The following is a 15645-nucleotide window of genomic DNA, read 5'->3' on the forward strand; positions in this document are numbered from 1 at the left end:
TTTAAGGTTAGAAAACACATTTGAAAATTAATACCTCACAGCACAATGATAATTAACACTATCCCTAAGCATCATTTTCTTACAGCTTTTATAACATTACTTTATTATAATTTTATTGTTTGAATGTTTTTGAGATCGTTAATTACGATTTTGATATTAGTTTTACAAGATTCAAGATGACAGTTTTAAAATAGTAGAAGTTTCAAAAATTTTATTCAAAGTCAGTTTTGAAGAAATTTTTTAGTTCCATGATTATGACTTTGGCATCAGTTATACGGGGAGCGTCCCATTTGCCCACGTCAATATTGGCCACGCGTCAATATAGCTCATGTCAATATTGACCACGTCAATAATGGCCACACGTAATATTCCCCACGTCAATAATGGCCACGTCAATATTGGTCACGCACCAATATTGCCCACGTCAATATTGCCAGGAGTGGCTCACTTGGACGCAGTACAATTAGACACAGTGCAGATGGACATGTTGCAAATAGTCACAAAATAATGTACACGGTTCAAATAGACACGGTTTATCTGGACACAAAAATTTTGTACACAGCAAAGTTGTATACTGTACATTTCCATACCCTTCTGTTTCGGGCACCCCTCTCGGCGGGGTGGGTACGAGAGAAGGAACCGAAGGTCCCCCTAAATGGGACCTTAATAATGGCAGCACCCCCCCCCCCCGTGTGTGTGTGTGTGTGTGTGTGTGTGTGTGTGTGTGTGTGTGTGTGTGTCTTACATAGAAAAGAAATCTCCAATAGACGTCAATTAGATGTCTGCCATGGAAATTTGGAATTTCCAGTCCATTGGAAATCCATTACAAAGCCACTGGAAATCCACAGTTCCGCATTGCGTACGTCCATTGGACTTCCATTGGACATTGTCAAGGATGCCTATTGGACTTTGTGTGAATCGTTGGTAGGGGCTTTATGGAACCTCGATGGATATCTGGCGGATGTTTCGTGTATCATTACATATAAAAAATGTATTTTTAACAAAATGCAAAAGCGCCTTTATTCACGAATATTTTATACTTAAAATAGCGTTGAATATAAATATTTCTTGATTAAATGTATTATTATATTTCTTATAAATATTTAATTAAACATATCATTTTTCATAAATAAAAGATTTTATTTAGTCCTTCTCATTTTTATCAATCTTTTTTACAGACTAATATAGCCCCCTTGAAAAGATGAGATGGAAATCCAGATGGTTATCCACATGTATATGTATTCCCATGAATTTTAGATGGTTTTGTATGGATTCCATATGGATAAATATGGAATCCATACAAAACCATTTTAAAATCTATGGGAATCCACATATATGTGGATAACCATCTGGATTTCCATCTCATCTTTTCAACAGGGAATTTATCAGTCTTATACTATATGTTGATGGCAAAATCTTACTTCCTTCTGCGCTCTTGACGAGTCTCTTTTATTCAATTAGAAAGTGCATTTTATTCACAAGAAACCAAGAGAGAAGAGAAGAGGTGAGATAGCGACGGCAAGAGAAGAGGAGAAGAGAGAGGTGATAGAGAGAGAAGGCGGGAAGGCGGAAGCGAGGGAAACTGGTGGCAGGAAGTGAGGGAAGGAGAGGAGGAAGAGAAACAAGAAGAAGAGGCGAGGAGCGAGAGGGAAAGAGGCATTCAAGAAGGAAGGAGAGAAGGAAGACAGGCAGGAGGAGACGGCAAGGAGAGGAGAGGAGAATAAAGATGGGATAACGGATAACGGGGGAAAGGGGAGGAGGGGATGAAGGCATGGAGGAGGGTGGAAAGGGAGATGGAAAAGAGGATGAGGGAGAGGGCGGAGAAGGAGGGTTGGGGAAGGGTGAGAGGGGCGGAGAGGGAGAGAAGAATAAGGGAGATAAGAAAGAGAAACATAATATGGAGGAGGTGGAAGGGGAGTGAGCGATAGAGAGAAGAGCGATAATTGAAGAAATTATGAAAAGGGAGTTAGGGCAGTGATGAGATGCGAGTCGGGTTTTTCGCGCATGCGCATTGAGAATAGCAATAAAGCAGTGATGTATAATGTGCCTAGATTATGGGCGCAAAAATCTTGGCAAAAGTCTTAGCGGGATTGTCGCAGGAAGAAATTAGAAAGGTACAGATATATTTATTTAGATATATCTCAGATAGCACAAAATATTTATAAAATATTTATGAGAAGGAAAAATATTTATGATAAATATTTTGTACATATTTTTATGTCCGAATTTGTCAGGTATAAAAAAAATTATGATAAACATTTAGGAAAATATTTAAAATAAATATTTATACCATTATTATCAAAGAATATAAAAATATTTCAAGTTCATATACATAAATATTTTTCAGTACATTTTTAAAATATATTCTATATATTGTTGATAATAATTTTGGTATCATTTCTAAATGGTTTAAAAATAATTATATAATCTTTAAAAAATATTTTTTGAAAATAAATTTGTAAAATATTTATAAATATTTATGATAATATTTTGTGCTATCTGGAATATATAGATATATAAATATATTTGTACATATATGTTACTTGTTTATATTCAAAAAAATTGCACGATTGTATGCAGGCGATTAACGGTACATCTTTCTTCTCTTATTAGGTACGTTACTGTTACTGTTCTCGCCACGCATGCGCGAAAAACCCGGCCCGCATCTCATCACTGAGTTAGGGAGGGAAGTGAAGGTAAGGATGATAACGGAAAGAGTGGGGAGGGGGATAGTGGTAATAACGGAGATGTTGCGGGAGAAAGATAAAGAATGGTTGCTGGAAAGGAAAGCGGACATTAGGAGGCGTTGGGAAGTGAGGTTGGGCGAGGATCTATCTATGGAAAAGAGGAAAATTAGAAGATGTTGAAGAGGGCAAGTGAGAAGAAGAGTAAGGGAAAGAAAGTATATGTGGGTAATAGAAGTATGTGGACGGGGTTGAATGGGTATGGAATAAGTGGAAAGAGAAGTGGGAGATAGGCGAGGGAGAGGAAAAAGGAGGAGGGAGATAAGGTGGGAGGAAGAATGGGGTGGAGGATCGTAGGAGAAGAATAATGGTTTTGATTGGTATTCTTAGGAGGAGACGGAGGATCGTTGAGGGAGGAGAAACAGGAAGAAGAGAAGGCATGAGAGGAATGGAGACTGAGAGGCGGAGAGAGCAGAGGAAAACAAGAGGAAAAAGGAGAGGAGAAGAGATCCACTGAGATGAAAACGGAAAGAGGAAACCGAGGAGGAGAGGTAGAAGGAGGAAGGCAGAGAGGAAAGGAAAAGGGAGAGTCAGAAAGGAGGGCCGGAGGAGGAGAGAGTGGTGGTTGGGAAGTGGGGAAAGGGGTTAATGGCGTGCGAGAGGGGTTGGGGGGAAATAGCATGTAAGGGTCGCAAATGGCCAGGTCGGTTCGGGAGTAGAGGGATGATACAAGTGTAAACGGTTCGGGAACGCTCCGTAGAAAAAAGCGCCTTGTAACCCCTATATTGGAAAACAATAAAGTATTATTATTATTGTTACGTGCGAGCTCGCGTGTGTGAACGCGAGCTTTATTAAATCAATATATCGATTGACGTCGTCAGCTGACGGATGTCGCTTCGTTTTGAAGTTGTTTTGTTTGTTGTTTTGGTTTTCGTTTTGAGCTGTCTAGCCAAGAGTTGTCACCTACGTGTGCTTTTAATAAATTGCTAAAGCTAACGAGTTGCTTTATTTCGCGCGCGAGCGAGTGTTCGGAAGTGCGCGAGCGAGTGCTGTGTTAGCGTGTGCGAGTGCGAGGCGTGGAAAACGCTACATTATTCACAAGAAACACGTCACGTAGCGGTGAATAGTGAAGGTTTCACGGAGCCTTGGTGGATGATTGACGGACATTTTGTGGATCTTTAGTAGAGGAGTCTTTATTTTACAAAACGTTCATCAGTTATCTATCCAAGCTTCTATTAATTATCTGCATAACGTACAATGGATACCTTTTAATATGTTTAACAGAGATCTATTGAAAGTTAAAGATAAAGATAAAATGGATCATTCATCTGACTTCCACCATGAAAGTAAACATCTAATAGAGCTATGGAAGTTTATTGGATTTTTAATAAACGTCCATCTCACTTCCATCATGGACATGGATGTTCCATGGATTTATGGAGGTTTAGTGGACGTCCACTGGATATCCACTGAACACCAATTGGTGGTATACACGCACCGGCAGAAATGATCCCGCGACGTCCAGCACGGGGCGATCACGCACACATACAAGGCGCTGTACGTGTACTGGGCGCGCGGAAGAGCCGGAGAGATGGGGGAGGAGCGAAAAAAGTGGAGATCGCGTCGGTGTTGCATTCTTCACCAACGTCACACGTTGAAGAAAAATAGAGCTAAGATGAGTGAGAAGACGTGATACCGACTTGCCAGTGTTTAATATGAGAGGTATTCATTTGCGCACAGTACAATTGGACACGTTGCAATTGGCCGTTGTGCTATTAGACACGAAACATTGCACACCGTTTAATTGCGCACAGTTCGTTTGGACACAGTTCGATTGGACACCGTTCGGTTGGACACCGTTTAATTGCATACCGACTTAAATGATGTGCGCAATTGAACGGTGTGCAATTGAACAGTGTGCAATTGAACGGTGTGCAACTGAACGATGCGCAATTGAACGGTGCGCAATCGAACAGTATTCAATCGAACGGTGTCCAATCGAACTTTGTCCAATCGAACTGTGTGTAGTCGAACGGTGTCCAATTGACCGGTGTCCAATCGAACGGTGTCCAATCGAACGGTGTCCAATCGAACGGTGTCCAATCGAAAGGTGTCCAATCGAACGGTATCCAATTGAACGGTGCGCAATTGAACGGTGCGCAATGTTTCGTGTCTAATAGCACGGTGGGCAATTGCAACGTGTCCAATTGTGCTGTGCGCAACTGAACCTCTCCCGTCCAATATCCGTTTCACTCGTAGTGTTTCCAGATCGTGGGATTTCTCGCGCAGGCGCAGTTACTTACCACGTATGGAGCTGATCACATGACCATTCAGTCAGACTCGTATATACGGGCAACTTTAATGGCACTTCTGGCGATTAACAATACACATAAGCATTTTTATTTAAATGTGAATGTATAAGTGTTGTATATATAAGGTAATATAATAAAATATGGAAAATACTATATAATTTATTATATGAAATATTTTATTAAACATGTATATTAAACTACAGGACAAAATTAGAGGAACAAAAGTTTGAAGTAGCGCCATGTTCGTAAAAGTTGAGCAAAAAATCTGAATTTTTTATATGTGAATAGTATTAAGGAATATCTCGGCAAGAGATCCACAACGAGGATCAGACACAATGAATTAAACGTTAATTTAAAAAATAACAAGAATTTATTTTTTTTTATATTTAGAGTGTAATATTTCAATAAAATAATATTAGTTAGTTCTAATAAATCTTAATTTCATGCATTAACACATTTTGCGTAATAAACTAATTTCAATTAAATTCAATTATGTGTTTAATAATATAACAAAACTTGTTTCGCGATAACTCGCCTCTCAAATCTCACTGATAATCAATTATTAGATATTTACAGTTTAATATTGTAAAGTTATTGCGCACGAACGTTCAGAAAATCTGTTTTTAAGCGAGATAACAAATAATTGCTTTAAACGAAAGCTTGCCCTAATTTGCGGACGGCAATTAATTTTAATGTTGATATTTCATACAATAATAGCGGTAGAAGAGCGTATGTTGGAAACAACGAGAGATTAGCGAACCCGTCCCTTTGGCGAGAAAAAGTCAAATAACGCCAAAGGACGAGGGTAAACACCGGATCCACTGATTTAAGTGATCGAGTTTGAATTCAGTTCGATTTTTTAGAAGGTTTGAGAATACCGACGTTACTGGTTAATTCGGATTGTAGTATAAATAGGATGGGCTTCGGAGGTTCAGATTGTAGCTCGGCTGGTAGACGATTGATAGGTGATTCGACGAGCATCGGATGATTATGAAGATAGCTCGGTTTGTGGGCGCTTGTTTCAAAACTTTGACAAGGGATGCAGGATGGAAATATCTAAGAAGTCGCTCGGATGCAGGCGTTCTTTTAGGAAGTAGCGAAGATCTTATCCGGAAGAGGGTCAGGTCGGGAAGCCAGGGCAGGAAACACAGCAGGAGGAGAGTCGGCGAAAACAACGCGTTGCTAAGCTCGTACAGCGAGCGTAATCGTAGCAGTAGTAGAAACAGGCGAGCTGCTAAGGCAGTGACGCTCCAGCGCGCTGAAGTCGCCCTCCGTTACCCGCGTAATTTTAGGATAAAGAATAGAGACGCTGCTTCTTTTCAAACAAGATGGATGCACTCACTTTTCACTGTACTCTAACTTCTTTATACACAACCGTGGACACACATACGAAAACAGAAAGAGAAGAATTTTCACTAGATTTTTACCACGCAAATTTCATTCACTATCTCATATTGATATCAATATGTGAATTGTATAAAAGTAAAAGAAAAAAGTAATGTACGAGATGCAAGTCTGAGTTTCTATTTTCGTGCCAAGACTAAGTCGTAGACTAAATTCCGTGAACGAGCAAAAACTAAGATCCCGCGGATTTGAATGTTTCACAAAAAATTATTTCTAGTTCTTAATATTGCTGCTATTTGGAATAGACAATCCGAATTTGCCTGGATTCGGCGGCTTATATATCTTAATTGGGCGACCCCGCAGGGCAAGAGGGATTTTCTCCCCAAGGATAAGTTTATTTTATAATATAATAATATTTATTACTCTTCAGCATTACATAGTGCCAAGAAGGGGACTTGGTTTACAATCAAATCTATCCAATCATCCTTCCATCCATCCATCCACTTATTTACATCACAAAAACCTTACTTAAATCTGAACTAAAAACCTAAACTAAACTAAACTAAAATGCACTATAATATACAATATAACTATAATACTTTATGGTTTACGGTTGATATCATAGTTAACATCACAGTTAGTGGCTTATTCTTTATAGTTTGTCTTTTCCTTTTTACGTTTTTACAATTAGCTAATACAAAATATATACTTCTTCCTATATCTCCTGACTAACTTTTCCTTCTTTCCTAAATCGCATAAATTCTATCCTCTTAAATCTGTGACCTTATTTCTACCTCCTTATTTCTATCTTTAGAAGCTTTGTTCTTTTCCTTCCAAAATTTTAACAAAACCTTCTCTTTTTTTTTCTCTAATTCATCCTTTTCTAGTCTATCTCTTTTTTCCCTCTTATTTTTGCCTAAGCATTCAAACCATGTCTTCGTTATCTCACAGTCATCTATAAAGTGGTCTAAGTTATCCTTTCCTTTCCTACAGAATACGCACATCCTCTTCCTTTAACCAATATTTATTATCTTCTTCCATATTACCGCATCTTAATCTAACTAACGCTTTTATACCTGTAATATCTCTTTTACTTGATACATTTTTCCTACTTAAATAATTTGGTTTTCCATCTATCCTATCCATACATACTTTATATCTCGTGTTATATCTTACCACTCTTAATCTACTTTCTAACTCTTGCTTCTGTACGTCTCTATCCCTAGATTCCATTTCTTTAGCGAATTTCCCAGCTACCTCGCCTTCTAGTGACTCTAATGCCTGTGAACTCCAACCATTCCTGTTAAAATACTTTTCCCTCTCTATCCCGTATTGGTCCATCCACCCCTCTTTTTCTTTTTCTTTCCAACACAATTTCACCCACTTATTCTCTTCTAACGCTTTAATTTTATCCTCGAACTTCCTTGCTCTTGTACCCCATTTAATTCTTAACTTTTCCAACCCCAATTCTAACATCATTATGTATCTCGGCGTGCAAAAATCTAAGTTAAAGATCCATCTAACGTAGTCTAACATTACTTTCTCTAATTCTATCCTTTCTACCCATCCCCATAATTCTACTCCATATGACATTACGCTTTTGACTAGATAGTTAAATAACATCGATCTCTTATTAAAATCATTTTTACAAACTCTTTCACCTAAACTCCATACCCTATTGGCCGCCAGTTTACCTTTTATTACTAAGTCCTTTATTTGATTTCTATAATCTCCCTTCCTATTAAAGACAAAACCTAAGTATTTAAAGGAACTTACCTTTTCTAATTCCCTATCTTCCCATCTCCATCTACCTATCTTTTCATTACCGCTCCTATGGAATATCATTACCTTTGTTTTTCTGTGTTTAACTCTAGACCTTTGTTCTTTAGGAACTGCTTAAGCGAATCCATCATGTCCATTAAACCTATCTTATTCTTCGCCACCAAAACCATATCATCCGCGTATGCAAGCGACCATATCCTTTTCTTACCTAATTTTATACCGCTTATCCCTCTCTTATATAGGTAGTTATCTAAATCTACAATATATAAATTAAACAGTAATGGACTCATCACACATCCTTGTCTCACTCCTTTGGTCGTGTAGAACTCCTCCGTCAGCCCTTCCTCGGTCCTCACCATCACTTTCGTGCTTTCATATAACTTCTTCACTCTCCTAATTGTCTGCTTCCTTATACCTAATTTTTCTAGTATTTTCCATAGCTTATCCCTTCTTATGTTGTCGAAAGTTGCTTTCAAATTCACAAAAAGGGCGAAGATCTTCTTATTCTCCTTAAGTTTTTCTCTCTGAATCACATGGTTCAGAATGAAGATATTCTCCATTGTTCCTCTACCTTTCCTGAAGCCGCCTTGACTTTCCGGTAACATCCCTAGCCTCTCCGTTTCCTCCTCCGTTTCCTCCTCCAGTATTCCTCTTACAATCTCTGCGTAAATTTTATATGCAGAACAGAGCAGAGAAATACCTCTATAGTTTCCTGTTTTTTTCCTGATCTCCCTTTTTATATAAAGGTAAGACCACGCTAATTTTTCAATCCTCTGAGATGTTGTCTCCGCACCAAATTTTCCTTATTAGTTCCGTTAGTCTCTTTCTAATAGCTGTACCTCCGTAACGCCATGCCTCTAGGGGTATCCCGTCTATGCCTGGAGCTTTCTTATTCTTCAATTTCTTTACCGCTCTTCCGACAGTCTCTTCGTTAATTGCAAGCTCTCCAATTTCCTCTTCCTTTTCGTTTTCGTTTCCATTTTCGGTTTCGTCTTCTCCATTTCTCTCCTCATCCTCTCTATGGCTAACAACCTCATTTCTATCCATCCCATCCAGTAGTTTCCTGAAGTACCTTTCCCATTCTTCTTTTCCTATCTTGTTTCTAATCTTCCTTCTTCCTTTTCCTGTCCTCTTGTTAATATACTTCCATACCTCTGTAACATTCTTCAGACATCTAAGTTCTATTTCTTCTTTTTCTTTCCATTATGCATATTTTTATTCCAGGAAAATTCTTAAATTATTCTTGTCTCCTATATATGCCTCTCTTGTAATCATTCCTTTCCTCCATTTTCTTAAACTTCTATGTACTTTCCTTTTTTCTCTGGTGCAACTTCTGTCCCACCATTTCTTGTGTCCTATTTCTTTCTTCTTCCAGACTACCTCTTTTTTAATTATAGCCTCTGATATCGTTTCTTATAAATTTTTCCAGATTTCCTTCGTTGTTTCGTTTGCCAAGTTTTCTGTCTACTCCGCTACCTCTGTCCTTTCTTCATATCTGGCTCTTGATTCTACATCCCAAAGTGTTCTTGTCCTCTTTTCCGTCGTCTGTTGCTGCACCTCTTCTATCCACTGCTGTCGTTCCAGGTTTATCTTCACCGACAGGGGCATGTGATTTGAGTGAACCCTTTCCTGTACATTAAACTTAATAATCCTATTAGTACATTCATTGCTTGCAATAACATAATCTATAACGGTATTACCTCTAGCCCCTACGTACGTAAATTCGCCTTCTCTATCACGTTCAGTAATACCATTCAATATATAACCTTCTATATCATTTACAAATTCTATAAGATCCTTCCCGTTATTATCTATTATCTTATCCTTGCTATTCCTACCAGTATCTGTCGCCTCTTCTTCTATACCTAATTCTCCTATTCTTATGTTAAAATCTCCTCCTATTAAAAACGCTTCATTCCTATTTCTTTCTACTATTTCCATAATAGATCTTTTTATAATTTCCCAGTTACCTTGATTATATACTGTTATTATCCATAGACTCTTCCCTCTAAACGTTTTCTCTAATCTAGATGTTATCTACCCTTCTCCACTCATACTAATTAAATTCCTATCGTTGTTCCCCCAATCTTTCCTTTTTCCTATTATAAATCCTCCTTTCGCTCTACCTCTCTTTTTATTTCTTTCTGCGTAAAAACATTCCTATATGTGTGAGCCTGGCAGCATATCCTTTAATTTATTCCAACCCTTTTCCTCCACCCATGTTTCCACTAAACCTATATAATTAAAATCTTTCACGTATTCCCAGAAATCTCTATCTATGTCTTCCTAAACCCGCTACGTTCCAGAATAAAACCTTCCTATCTATCTGTATCCTATGTGATTTTTTACTAATTCCTATGCTTTTACCTTGTCTTTTATTTCTATTTCTACTTCTACTTTTTATTCTATTCTTTATTCTATTCTGACTGACAGTTGGATGAGTGACCGTTTTTTCGGAGAAATTAAACATGTTCTAGGTACAATTGTGGCTCGGTTGAAACATGAAGCCTGTTCTTTGTCGCTATACTGCTGTACTGATATAATAAGTAAGAATGAAAAAAAGTATATTTGTCTCATGTATAGTCTTCTCCCTCTTACAAAATTATCGTAGAAATTAAGCGATGCTAGATTGGTGAGGTTACGTTGAATTTATCAAAATTATTTAAAAATGCAACCAATTTTTTGCTTTTGTTGTAATAAAAATTTAATAACAAACTTAATATAAACTTGATAAAAGGGACTTATCCTATTATTTAATAAATGTTTTTTCAAGTATTTAAAAAATATTTTTTAATATTAAGAAAAGTATTTTTTAAACATTATTTTGTTGAATGAGATACAAATACCGTTAAAAATGTGATCTGCTTAGTTAATTAAAGAAATAAAAATTCATATTTTATATATTTATATCCCAGTTAACCATTTGCTGCTATTGTTAGCAAACTGCTAATATTTTCTTATAGAATCAGGTTGTCAAAACCATGGCCTACTGTGTTCTCGTAATGCGCCTAAATTACAAACAAAAATTATTATCAAATCCTAATATCAATTTGGGTGTAACACTAGAGCAGATCTGTCACTAACTTGATGTTTGTCATCAATCTGTTATCAATACTTTCAACAAATCTATTTGCAGTTCACTATCATGTATTTTGATGACAGATATTGCTAAATATTTGTTGAATATCTGCCTTTTTGGCAGAATCTGTTGTTAACATTTGACACAACAGAAATAGTTATTAGGTATTCTTTTCTATATAAAGTCTGCTGAAAATGAATTCGTCAAAAGCGAGAGTTACATTTGTTCAGTTCTATCTCTTAGACAAGCCTAACGGAATGACATTAACTCATTAACGCCCAAAGACACTCAATTTCTTGTTTATATTTGAACTTCATTCTTAATAGAAAAAATGGGAAATGTTTTGACTAAAACCATATATTTTACTATTTTGATTTCCAGAGTCAAATTTGCATTTTTATGCCTCAGAAAATCAATATGGTGGATTTTAAGTAGTACCAAAATATTGGAAAAATTTTTTGTCAATTTTTTTTCCAGTAGTAAAAGTATTAGCATCCATTTCTAATCGCGTCCAAATGTAGATAAAATGGTTGAAGTTTAACGAAAAACTTTTTTCAATCTCAATTTACTGTAACCTTTTCAAAATGACGGAAATTGAAAGAAATTTAGTGAAATATGAATTCTTTTTAAATAATCGTATGAAAATCAAGCATTGTCAAGCTTTTTTTCTTTATAGTATGAATTTAGAATGAATCCAAAATCACTGTTTATGTTTTATCAAAATTTATAATCTTAATAATGGCGGATGCAATATGGCGGTCAGAGAACTAAAAAAATAATTCAGTAAGTTGTAAATCGTCTAACGGTCTGCATCGGATCTTACAAGGGAAGTTATCAAACCCGAAAATTCTGAAAAATTATATGCAAGTAGAGCAGTTCGTTCCTAATAGGGAACTATTTTTCATTTCTACTAACTTTCACTTTAAGGGAGTAAAACACTCCTTCGAAAAAATCGGTTTTTTCCTTTCCATGTAAATATTTTCGAAACTATAAAAAATAGAAAAAAATTTTTTAAACAAAAGTCGAACAATTTTAAAAATACTTCAAAGTTATAAACAAAAAAATTTTATTTGCTTTTAACAAAATACCCTCTCCCTTTCCTTCATTTTTTAATTTTTAAATTTTTGTTTGTAACGAACTCCCGACCAGCGGCTACTACCGTCTGCGCACGGTGCGGCCGAACACCTGCCGCGCTGGACCGCAATACGGGCACCGGCCCGTGATAAGATTTCTCATTATACCGAGACGAAGCGCTACCTCGACAATCCGCGCGTCTTTTCCCGCCGCTTTCCCGGTTGCCGGCGGGAGGGGAGATCGAGCGCGGGGAAAGCCGGAGATCGGCGGAGATCTCTAAACCTCCACCCGGGTATAAAAAGCCGCTCCGGTAGAGGCAAATGTCACTTCTCGATCCGATCCGTATTCCGGCATTCCGACTCCGCCAGATACGATAGAGAAGCCTCTTGTGAACTGGAAATTAGGGTAGAGTGTTCTCCACCTTAACCAAGCGTTCTTGGTACCATTCGCCTCTAAACTCCTGGTTAAAATCCGCTAGCTGAGGGTAGAGCGTCTCTGCCTTCACCGAGAGTTCTCGGCTACGGATTCTCCCAGCAAAATTACTCCTTACACGGCCCGGAAATACGGGACAAAGCGTTCTCTATCTCCGCCGAGAATTCTCGGCACCGATGCCATTTTTCCCAGAAGCCTCGTCATACGACAACTGTCAAAACCGGGAAAACAACACCCGTCTTGCGCCGCACACCACCGAGCTCACAGCACGGGCAATTACTACCCGCCGCACAGTGGGCTAGAATTGGCTTTTTTCGTTCAAAATGGTCTAGAGACCTCAATATTTAACCAAATAAAACAAATTTTTTTTTAAATTACTCGTGAAAAGGTACCAAAGAAGACTGTCTGAGCCGATTTTCAATTAATTTCATCCCTCAGGGCATACAACCTTATATTCTCATTGATAATGGCAACACATAAAGCGGTAACTTTTACCTGCAAAACCTCACGTATGAGCTCAGTGACATCGAAACAATACAAACTCACATTACAGCAATGACTGCATGACTTCATGATTTTATGTAATCAAAATAAAAAGTATAATAAATTATACTTGTAGCTTAGTACGACTCGAATCAGCTACACTTGAGATGAAAAGTGTACCCAGAATGTACCACGAGAAGGCTTCCAGTTTACATTCCATGGTTTTTGGTTTGTTTGTAATTTTAATTTTTTACATTTTTGTAATTAAAAAAATTTTTTAAATTAATTTTGATTCAAAAATCTTTAATTAATTTTTTATGTTTTTTGTATTTTAATTTTTTGTTTTGATTTGTACATCAGTTTTCAAATTAAGATAACTTTGCATTTTTAACTTGTAATAGAATAATAAAGATTGCTTAATGTTTACTCTCCATATGTATCTTCATGTATGTATCTTGATCTCTGAAGACCTCATAAAAAAGTTATTTGTTTCCTCGGATCCTTATATAGTAAGTTTAAGAATTCAATGGCACAAAAAGCCTAAAAATATTGATCCGAAAGCACAGGATCTACTGGACTTGTATTAATTCAAAATTCAGTATTAATTCAAAAACAAAAAAATTTACAAAAATAAAAAAATTAAATTTGCAAAAAGAAAAAAAAACAAAACCCCATGGAATGTAAACTCGAAGCCTCCTCGTAGCACATTCTAGGTACATTTTTCATCCTAAGTGTAGCTGATTCAAGTCGTACTAAGTTATAAGTATAATTTATTATATTTTTTATTTCGATTACATAAAGTCATGAAGTCATGCAGTCATTGTTGTAATGTAAGTTTGTATTGTTTCGATGTCACTGAGTCCATACGTGAGGTTTTGCAGGTAAAAGTTACCGTTTTATGTGTTGTCATTATCACGTAATGGTATTTTGTATTATTCAATGAGAATATGGGGTTGTATGCCCTGAGGGATGAAATTGGTTAAAAATCGGCTCAGACAGTCTTCTTTGGTACCTTTTTACGAGTAATTAAAAAAAAAATTTGTTCTATTTGGTTAAATATTGAGGTCTCTAGACCATTTTGAACGAAAAAAGTCAATTCTGGCCCACTATGCGCCGTGCCGTGCACCGCGCCGCACCACGAATCCCGAGTACCTCGCCGACGAAGTATCACCCGCCGTCGCGTCTCCATACCCCGCAACCGCCACCAAGCATCGCACGCGGCCGACGCACAGCTGATCGGAGCAAGACTCGCGTTTCGTTGTATATAAATTGTAAATACTGTACATATCATTCTAGTTCTATTAAAATATATTATAATTTTACCGAATCTATCAAGCCTATTGTCTCAGGGACTTTTCCTACACCCTGATCCCGGCAAGCTGATCCGAGTGAGAAAACGGTCGTTACAAATTAAAGGTTATTTTTTTCCGAATTCATATATGATTAATTTATGTTTCAATAAACCATTTTCGAGAAATAATTATAAACGTTTCCGCATATACGTATATAGACATATTCATATGCTATTCGTATAAGCACTCAATTTTTTACGAAAACGACGACGATACTATAATTTAAAAAAAATTATAGACTCTGTAAAAATTATAGACTTTGGTTTTGCGGAATAACTATCAATAAGTAAGATATCAAAAAAATTGTATCTAAAGTTTTTATTTAATTTAAGTAAATTTTTTTTAAATTGTTAGCAGTTTTAATTAAAATGGTTTCGTAAAGCAATATTTAAATTATTTATATTATTATTATTAACATACATTTCAGATAGCCTTTAAGCCGATTAGTATGTACTTACTGCAACTATATGAAAATTAAAACAAATTAATACTAATTAGTGACACGTATAAATTATAATAACAATAAACGTTATTTATTATTTTGTAATAATTTATACATTTATTATTTCAGATAATTTTGCAAATCAATAAACAAAATATTAAAACTACTTTAATATTAAATGACGTAAAACTATATAATGCACTGATAACCTTGTCTAACTTTCTGATTTACATAATGCGGAAACGTTTAACTATTTTGTAAATTATGGACTATAATTTGTACAATAATAATATTCTTCATAAAAATGTTTAAAACAGAAATATTTGCCGCATCATGCACAGCGCATAAAAGCGGCCATTCCACAAATACTATATTTGGGTATATGCTTTTCATTTTGTAAGTAACAGAACTCTACAGGATTTTGAAATTCGCCAAGATGTATTTCTACATATCCGCTTTTAAATCAAGCATATTGGAAAAGATTTTTGAAGGGTCGATCTAGGTGAAGAAAGCTGATTATGGGTTAATGATTGCAATTTAATTATTTCGTTACGGGAGTGCAAATTGACAACTCTCTCTTGAAGAATTATATTATCTGAAAATGTTCGCACAAAATGTTTTCAAATCCGGAATCCAAACACATCTAAAGGCTGAATGAAAC

The 15645-nt window shown here is 36.4% G+C and overlaps 1 protein-coding gene across 1 annotated transcript in view; it reads right to left on the minus strand.

Moving 5' to 3' along the window:
* Window positions 1–15645, minus strand: part of LOC105838097 — a 130788-nt gene that overhangs the window by 84571 nt on the left and 30572 nt on the right. The gene's annotated exons all lie outside the window — the stretch shown is intronic.

The sequence above is a fragment of the Monomorium pharaonis genome, chromosome 10, assembly GCF_013373865.1.
Source record: "Monomorium pharaonis isolate MP-MQ-018 chromosome 10, ASM1337386v2, whole genome shotgun sequence".
Taxonomy (NCBI): Eukaryota; Metazoa; Arthropoda; class Insecta; order Hymenoptera; family Formicidae; genus Monomorium; species Monomorium pharaonis.